Genomic DNA, 9,217 nt, shown 5'->3' with positions numbered 1-9,217 from the left:
TCGAGCTCACAGGCTCCCTTTGCTACAGTACACGCGAAAAAATATTTAAATAGTTCAAAAAAATCTGAATTTTTTTGGCAACAAACATTGATATCTTTTTCACATGCGTGCAAAATTTCATGAAAAAATGACATTCATGCAGGTCTCGGAAAAAAAGACAAAATCGATGCTCCAAAATGTATCCAAAAACAGTTTTTTTGGAGCATGATTTTGTTTTTTTTGCCGGGACCTCCACAAATGTCATTTCATTACGAAAATTGGTACGCATGTAGAAAAAACATCAAAGTTTCTTGACAAATAATTTCAGATTTTTTTGAATTGTTCTACTATTTTTTCTGATTTTACTGTTCATCCGAGATCACTGGTGCCCGGAATCAATTCCTCCGTGTCCCCAAGTCGTGTATTATTCTCCTATAAATGCCCCCAACCAGCCCCTCAGAAAACTTGTTTGTTCGTTTAGCTCCTTAGGGCATCAACTCTGGTGGCATTAAACCCAATAAGAGTCGCGGTAAGGGCGTACCCAAGAGTGATCCACCTGTCCTGATTTACCGTACCGAGATTTATTGGACCGAATGTGGAGAGAAAAAAACCAGTGCCTTTTCCCCTCGCAAGTCGCAACCCAGCGTACCTTTTCTTTTCTTCCCACAGCTAGGGTTAGCGTTGCCGCCGCCCTCCCCTGTGCTCGTGCCCTCTCCTCTCCCGGCCCGAGCTCCACTGCCTCCAGCCTACGCTAGCGCTCCGTCCCTTCCTCCTCGTTGGCGCTCAATCGGACGAGCGTGAGCTGCAGCAAACTGCAGCGGAGGGAAACGTGGATGAGGAGATTAAACCCAATAAGAGTCGCGGTAAGGGCGTATCCAAGAGTGGTCCACCTGTCCTGATTTACTGTACCGAGATTTATTGGACCGAATGTGGAGAGAAAAAAACCAGTGCCTTTTCCCCTCGCAAGTCGCAACCCAGCGTACCTTTTCCTTTTCTTCCCACAGCTAGGGTTAGCGTCGCCGCCGCCCTCCCCTGTGCTCGTGCCCTCTCCTCTCCCGGCCCGAGCTCCACTGCCTCCAGCCTACGCTAGCGCTCCGTCCCTTCCTCCTCGTTGGCGCTCAATCGGACGAGCGTGAGCTGCAGCAAACGGCAGCGGAGGGAAACGTGGATGAGGAGATCAAGCCAAGGTGAGCCGCCACCGATTTGCTCGCCGCTAGCTCTCTGCTCTTTTGTTCTTCTTCGTGCTAACCGCGTCTCTGCTAGCCGGAGGGGACAACTGGTGCACGAGCTCGCACTGCCCTGGCGCCGATCTCGCGCCGGTCCTACGCCCTGCCACCCTCTCTCGGGACGCCATGGAGATCAACAAGGTGCGCCCCCACCCCCCTCCCTCTGTCGGGGTATGGTAGGTTCGTACTGACCGCCTCCGGCTCGAGCAAGGATCTGCTGCACCTCCGGCCCCTTTTGGTACAGACCTAGCCATATCCTCTATCGGATTACAGTTGTTTACCTCTTTGATTGGAATAATAAATGGGTTCTATTGTTAATTTAACTGTCAAACAGTAGCCGTGAAGCATCATCTCATCGCCCCAGTTTTTATCAATCTGGCTGCTACTGTGTACTTTGTTATGTTTACATGACAAAGAATCGTATTTTTTAAGATGACAGCCACTCTATGCAATTCGTTATGATTAGAGGACAATGAAAAATAAAGTTTCTTTACCAGTCCCACTACTCTATGTAATTAGTAATGCTTAGATGTTATAGTTGAATACAAGTTGACACATTTGAATGGTGTGAAGACAATGAACAAGCTCACTTTTGCTTCGAAATTATTTTTCTTCAGAAATGATCGTGATCTCTTTGCCTTCGCTCTTTGTTTGTGAAGCTTGCAGATTGAGGAGAAGAGAACACATGTAGATAGTTCATCAAAGTTCCTTAACTGCGGCTGATCTTCTTCGTCAGGTGAATGTACTGCAGATTTAGTACATAGAGCTTTTTTTCCTTCTCTAAGATACAGTATACTGCTAATTTTGATGGTTTGTTGAATTATCTTCTTGTAATATATGAGCGCCCGCAATGGCCACCTCGGCACAAGGAACACAGGTTGCAGAGATAGACGTGCGGGCTGCAGAGAGGGCCGCCCACGACATGGTCGCTACCGTTCGTCTATCGCACGGCAACGGCAGGTCGACCCCACCATCTCTGCCCCTTTTTGATGGCGGCTCTGGAGGACCGAGGAATTGAGGTTGCCCCTTTCGTCTGTTCACATCCTCCGTTAGTATGTTCCCAATCCTCTCTCACTCTCTCTCTCTTGCTTGATCCATATTACAAATGAATACCTGGTGCTAGCATGAACTTGCAGTATACAAAATCTGAATTAGTGATCATGATCATGGTCAAGGTTTGTACTAAAGAGAAGGAAATATGATGAGGCATATATTTTAATTTTCAAGGAGATAGATCACACGCCCGAAAAAAAGAGATAGATCACAAATGTTGTGTGCATGTAAGGTGAGGCAAATTTCAGTGTGTTCTTCGAACTAATTCTCTTTGGTCTTTTTGTAGGTTTTAGATTTTTGAAGATTTATGCGATGGAATCATGATATGTAACATGTCTTCTCCTGAAGAGGTCCGCTTATTACTTGATGACACTGTTGCCGGAAACACGGCCAAGGTAGCTGTGCTCCTCATGATGGAGCAGCGCCTGGGACATGTAGGTCTTATTTGCTTAATTCCCCTGCTCGCGGCTTTTGGTTGTTCCAAAAGATTTCTCCATGTACCATGTAAGGAAATTTGGGGGGAAAACATATCTGATGTATAACATGGTATGTACATAGTTTCTTGGGAGGTTGAAGCCGGAAAGGGAGGAGGAAGATGGCAGCCGCCCCGCCGCCCAAGGCCGACGAGCTGCAGCCGCATCCGCTCAAGGAGCAGCTGCCCAGCGTGTCTTTCTGCATCACCAGCTCACTGCCATGGCGTACCGTGCTCTGCTTCACCCCGCCTCAGGGGCCTCTTGATTTGCTCTTTGAAAGTTTCCCTCTTACATTCCGTGCTTGTCCTTCACTGTCCTCAGTTTTTGCTCCTACTTGTTGTTTCATGTCCAGGCTTTCTTTCCCACTGCATCATGTGTGCTGATTACTGACCTATTTTTGTTGTTGTCGATGCACATCAGTCTTCATATTTTCAGTAGAGAAAGTTTTTTGTTGGAAACAAATTCTTTTGCTTAACCAGTGTGGAAGGTTCATTGATCTTGAATTTATTTATAATGAAAAGGCCTTCAGCTGCACATGTTTTTATGCAATTGATAGTATGTACTACTCATATTAATCAAATAGCATATAAGTTGATGTTCTGTGCTTGTAATCTTGGGCGGAACCAAGGCCGTGATACTAGGATTTCAACATTTCATAGTCATGTTGGGCACCAGCATCATCATACCAACGATGCTTGTTCCTCAAATGGGAGGTGGAAATGTGAGTCCTCAACTCTTTATTTATCCGCTACCAAATGTTGGTTATATTCACTTGACACATGAATTTGATATCTCTGAAAAAGTACTACTAATCTGGCACTGAATATTCCGCGCATATAAATGATAGACACTCCCTGAATTTCTGTCAGGAGGAGAAAGCTCGGGTAATCTAGACGCTCATGTTCGTCGTCGGCATAAACACCTTACTGCAAACCTTCTTGGGGTCTTGTCTCCACGTCGTGATGGGTGGCTCCAACACTTTCATTGTGCCAACCATCTCCATCATCTTGGCCGGATGCTGAGGCAATGAGGCAGATCCTCACGAGGTACTTATTACTGTCCAGCAGAATTGCCTTCTCAAGTTCTCATCATGTACGAGTTCCTGTACGGAGGCTAACAAATTTGTGTTGTTGTCAAGAAAATTCCTACGGACGATGAGGGGGACACAAAGCGCTCTCATAATCGCGATGATGATTCAAATCATCCATGGTTTCAGTGGTCTCTGGCGCAATGTTGTCCCCCATTATCCGCGGTTCCTCTTGTTTCACTCATTGGATTTGGGCTTTATGAACTTGGCTTTCCAGGCTTTCACCACCGTTGAGTTTCATGTGAACAATCTGTTTTGTTATTTTTATAAAACAATATCATGCCTCATTTTCCATTTGATTTAGTTATTTCAACTTCAACTTTGAGTGTATTAGATATGCACTGAATAGAAAGTATATTACCTTATCTGAGTTGTTGCTGCCACTGAGGTGTTAAAAGTGCATATTCATAGCATCTTCCTTGGCACGATTAATTGCCACCGGTTTACATTCGTATCTTTCAACATTTAGTTCAGGAGCTTGATGAATTTTCCATGTCCTGAAATCATATATATTTTTTAACATGAATTTTGTCTCCACAAAGAACAGTGTGGTAAGCTCTATAACAGTCATTCAGACATCAAATTATGAACTCTCATATTTGATTGCTTGGAAAACAGTTCAAAGCATAGCCAGGAAATGCTGGCGACCGGAATATTGTGATACTATGGATGCTATCAAGCATGCTTTTGGGGGCTTACCGCAGATCATCTGCAAGAAGGGTTCAGTTCAAGAACTAATTAAGGTTAAGCTTCAACAATGATTTGAAGGTGAGTTATCTTTTGTTCTTGGACAGGTCTCCTTGGTTTTCATTTTTATTTGCATGAACACAACATCACTGCTTAAGGAATAATTTTGTCACAACCAAGTTATGCAGCTATATATTTTCTATTGATTGCTTTTCATATGCACCATCTGAAATAAGAGACAGCAATGGTGCCACATATATGTTCCAACATCTTACTTCTACAACAATGTTGCCACATATATGTCTCGGCATCTTCTGTTTCACTTCATCGTCTAATTTATATCAGTCTACATCACTTTTCAAACCACAGGATCCTCGTGACCACGGCTAGGAACCTCTAGAGTACATCATCTGCGGTGAGCACAGAGCTTATCTGTACTTTTTTTATGCAGCAGCGTAATTATTCTTGCAACTAAAACTAATTTAAAAACCCATTGATCAGCCTCGGGTGGCTACAGATGCTGCAGCCGGTTCAACCTATGGCCATCATAAAGAACAGGAAGGACTTGTAATGTAGTGGAAGGAGCATGTCCTGCAGGAGATGGACAGCGAGGCCGCTGACAAGGTCTCTGAACGACGCGCTAGCGGTGGTGGCGGCAGCGACCAAGGCCGTTGACGAGAAGATCGCGATGGAGGAGAAGTTTTGGAACTGGAAGATGGAGATTGTTAGGAGGAAGCACAACCACATCTTGTCCCTGTTCAACCTACACAAGGTGTTGGTGGAGAAGAAGCAGGGAAGCTGCTCGCTGAGAAGACCACGCAACAGAAGACCCCCACCGCTGCCGGTGTTATCTCTAGCACGAGCTGACCACATCGGGCGTTAGTTGGATCATAGAATGTATCATGTCATCAGATACATACAGTATATCATCAGTTGCATGTACATTCAAGAGGCTCTCATTATTTGAATGCAGCTGTGCTACACAAATTGCTGAAAAGAAATCAGAAAGTGTGTGTGTGCCTACCTGGCACCGCACAACCACCTCTCAGGCGGCGCGCCACGGACGCGCCCCAACCACTATCTATAGAATTATAGATACATATATGCCCCATGAGAGGTCGAGGCAACTACATTGATTTTTTCTCTCCAACGGAAGCTACTACTAGTGGTCTCATCAACGAGTAGAAGATAAAAACTTTAGCACATATGCATATCAATTCTCCATTTCAACTTTTTTACTTACATCGGGTCACACTTTTTCTTCTCAAACACCCGTCTCCTGCAGAGGATTCCGCTTCCCCGTTCGAACCTATTTTTTCTGACATCTGATTCTACATGGCATACAGGACATCACCTTGGGACTATGCATTGGTCATGTTAGTGTCGCGCCTAACCGGTGGATAAGAGCTTTTGACGTATTATTTGGCACATTAAGATATTCTTGCACCTTAACTCAACTAAATATTTGACGCATTGCAGTAGACACACCTAACGGATTGATGCGTGGCACTGGTGCCATGCTAGCAAGGAGTCTGACAACCATGGAAGGTGAAACGTCAAAAGCGCCTATGTTGCCAAATAGGCCAAATAATATGGCCCGCATAATAATACATTAATGTGCCACATGGATAGATATGTACGTAGTGTTAGATACTTTTTTTCGTAAAGGAGCGTCAATTTCCTTTGCAAGGGCATCTCCAACGGCAACCCGCAAAAATCCTCCCGCATTTGTCCGCAGACTAGTCGGATAGGGGGGGCTAGTTCGCGGACACAGATGCAGGAGGACGCCATCCAACACTAGCCGCATACATTTTGACAACAACTAAAACCAACCAGACAAAATTTGTGCAAATACGGCCGGATTTCATATAAACATGGCGGATTTCATATAGAAAAGCCGAATTTTCATATAAACATGATGGGTTTCAGTACATTTATACAGCGGTGCTAGTCAGACATTTACATCAACGGTGCTAGTGAGGCTCTTGAGGTATAATTAATACCTAATCTAAATCGCCACCCGTGGATTCTTTTGTCTTCCTCATGTCTAGCAACCCGATCACCGGACTGCCGGGAGCCCCAGAGGTATATGCTTCAGCGTAAAGGACAATTCGTTTCCCCACCACTCATCGGAGTGGAACCCCCGGCTAATGCTTCAGTGGGAAGGGAAGGCGGCGCCTCCACTTCCGTGAAGCCCATGTGGGATCGACGGAGGTCCTCGAGAGAGAAGAACCGGGCAAGACACCAGTTGTGTATGCCGGCGTCGCCTAGGCGGTGGCCTTCATGGGACCCAAGCGGCGGCGGACTCATGTGTTCTACTTCTCCTGATGATAGCGGCGGAGGCGCCGGCCACCGACTCGTCGCTCTTCGCGCACCCGGCTTTTGTCTCTGCCTGCATGGCGCAGTCGCGGGCACGGGAGGCACGGGCACACACACGGGAGGCACGGGCACACACACGGGAGGCACAGTCGCAAATATGGGAGGCACGGTCGTCGCGACAGCGATGACGCCCGTGCTGCCGTGCCAGCGTGAAGCAACTCGCCACTCCTCATTGAGTGGCCTTGGAGCGGTGAGTTGCTAAACCACGCGGCGGCTTGGGGAGGCAACTTTCTCCGGTGGGTCAGGTGCGGGAGGTGGAGTAGCAAGCTGCCTCGCTCATAAACAGCGGGCTCGACGGGCCACCCATCCGACTTGTATGCCAGAGAAATGCTCTTCAAAAGCCATCGGAAGAGTGGAGAAAATGATGGAGGGGATATGACTGGCGAAGGGGGGGGTGCAATTCTTGCCCGACATCTGGCCTCGTATAAATAGAGGGCGGATGGGAGGAGCCCGGCCGGCGATGTCGGCCCGCTCATGAGCGAACGTGTGACCGGAGTAGGTTTCTCGACTTCCATGCGAGTTTAATAAAGACGTGTAAATGCGGTGAGGAGGAGTGCAGCGGGCGGCGCCCTCGGTTGGCGCGCCGCTTCAGTGGCGAGGCAGTGAGAGGTCGCGTCCGCCCTAAGCCATCTTCAATGCGGAGCGGCACGCTCTACAGCGGCATGAATGCGAGCAGGTGGCGCCGGACGAGAGCGCGCGCGGGAGGGGGCAGGGGTTTTCGGTAGGCCAGGGCGGTCAGAAACAAGCTTGGGATCGGTCCAAACTCCCACAAACCTCCCCCACTTTGTCTCCCATTTGCAGGAGAAATCGTTCCCGGACCGTCCCGCAGACCGATACAGGTCGGTGTTGGATGGCTTCCGCGGTTTGGACGGTTACATGAGGTTTATTGGTCCGCCTTGAAGATGCCCTAACATGCTAATTTGATAGGCACGCCTTTTCTCATAGTAAGACACCTTGAGATATTGTTGGTCGGGATCAAGCCAAACAGATGACGTGTTTCCCTAGTCAAGCGCCTTACCTCTTTGGTCGGTCAAACGAATCGGCACAACCAATGTGGTATGTACTATGATCCCCTCGTAGTAAGTCTAATTAAATCGGGATCGTGCCTTGTCGTGAGGGTGCCGGTATAAATGACTTGTCCAAGCGAATAAAGATCAAACACATGTTGTATAGGTAGGAAGGTAAGTTTAGCACACATTTATTCAAGAGAACAATTGATTTCCAGGTTCAAGAGAAAAAAAACATTCAATCTTGTACCAGAAGGAAGACATCATCGAGTTCAACATGGTCATAAGATTACAATAGCTAATTGCATTTAGTACGTCCCATAAGCAAGGCGGCATCAAGTTCGAAATGCATCCCATAAGCAAGGCAACATCTTCATATGGACCATCCACTTGTGCATCATCATCATCTACTGGTGGTGGTGAGGACTGATGTGTCTTTCCGAATCTCCTACAACAAAAATGGGAAGCTTATTCAGTATAAAAAATATACATCAGTGCAAGGAGCTTCCAAGAAAGGATGACATGTGAGATTCAGCAATCCATGTAACCAGAGTACTTTGCATCATTTGTAGGACTGTTATAATCACATATCACATTCTAACTCAATTACATGGAAAGTTAGAAAGTGATATGTGATTATAAAAGAATACATGGATAACAAAAGCATTATAGTAATTGGTTAATAAAAGCATTCTCTTTTTGTCTACAATCTACCTGGGTGTAAGAATACAAAAGAAGTTTCAAAGTCCTAATTAAAGTTTCCCCTGAATGAGTATAGTCCTTAAGAAAAAGCTGCAAAAGTAATTGGTTAATAAAAGAATTTTAGTACTGTATACTCCCTCTGTACCGAAATATAGGTCGCTGGGCACTTTGTTGCGACCATACGACCATATGAATTTGATGCGGAGCATCCTACGGACATCACCATGTCAAGAGTACATTCGGCAAGTGACACGTGCGACATCTACTTCACATACATAAAGGTTAATCATCTCCTTTAGACGTGTTCACTTGACCCCTTCGAGGATGGTATACTACTTGACATCCCTCCATGCATAGGTATTACCGGAGCTTCATCGACGACGAGGAGTTCAAGCGCAAGAGAACATCTACACCATCCAAGAAGGGAGAAGGAGGAGGAAGAGGGACCCCAAGACGCGAAGCACCAGAGGCCTCGGACCACCCTAGGTGCCTGGCCCCCCGGCCCCCAAAGGGCGCGGCCCCTGACCACCCCGGGTGCCCGGCCCCTCACCTGGCGCAACCCTGGGTGCCCGGCCTCCTCATCCCAGCGACTCCTGGGTGCCCGGACCCCTCCAGCAATGCCTG

The 9,217-nt window shown here is 46.9% G+C and overlaps 1 long non-coding RNA gene across 7 annotated transcripts; it reads left to right on the top strand.

Annotated features, from left to right (window-relative positions):
• The first annotated feature begins 648 nt into the window (after window positions 1–648).
• Window positions 649–5,492, top strand: LOC123155935 (uncharacterized). 7 transcript variants are annotated; one of them, XR_006477683.1, is made up of 9 exons: window positions 654–1,166; window positions 1,243–1,443; window positions 1,865–2,257; window positions 2,545–2,692; window positions 2,817–3,452; window positions 3,601–3,777; window positions 3,870–4,586; window positions 4,875–4,920; window positions 5,007–5,492. It is a non-coding gene; the product is annotated as an uncharacterized lncRNA (long non-coding RNA). The 7 variants fall into 7 exon arrangements; XR_006477682.1 differs by having other exon boundaries at window positions 662–1,166; window positions 4,437–4,586; XR_006477687.1 differs by having other exon boundaries at window positions 649–1,166; window positions 1,243–1,346; window positions 1,872–2,257; window positions 3,601–4,586.
• The last annotated feature ends 3,725 nt before the right edge of the window (window positions 5,493–9,217 follow it).

The sequence above is a fragment of the Triticum aestivum genome, chromosome 7B (genome assembly GCF_018294505.1).
Source record: "Triticum aestivum cultivar Chinese Spring chromosome 7B, IWGSC CS RefSeq v2.1, whole genome shotgun sequence".
In the NCBI taxonomy this organism is placed as follows: Eukaryota; Viridiplantae; Streptophyta; class Magnoliopsida; order Poales; family Poaceae; genus Triticum; species Triticum aestivum.
The sequence above is the reverse complement of the archived record's forward strand: the minus strand, read 5'-3'. Positions and strand labels throughout refer to the sequence as shown.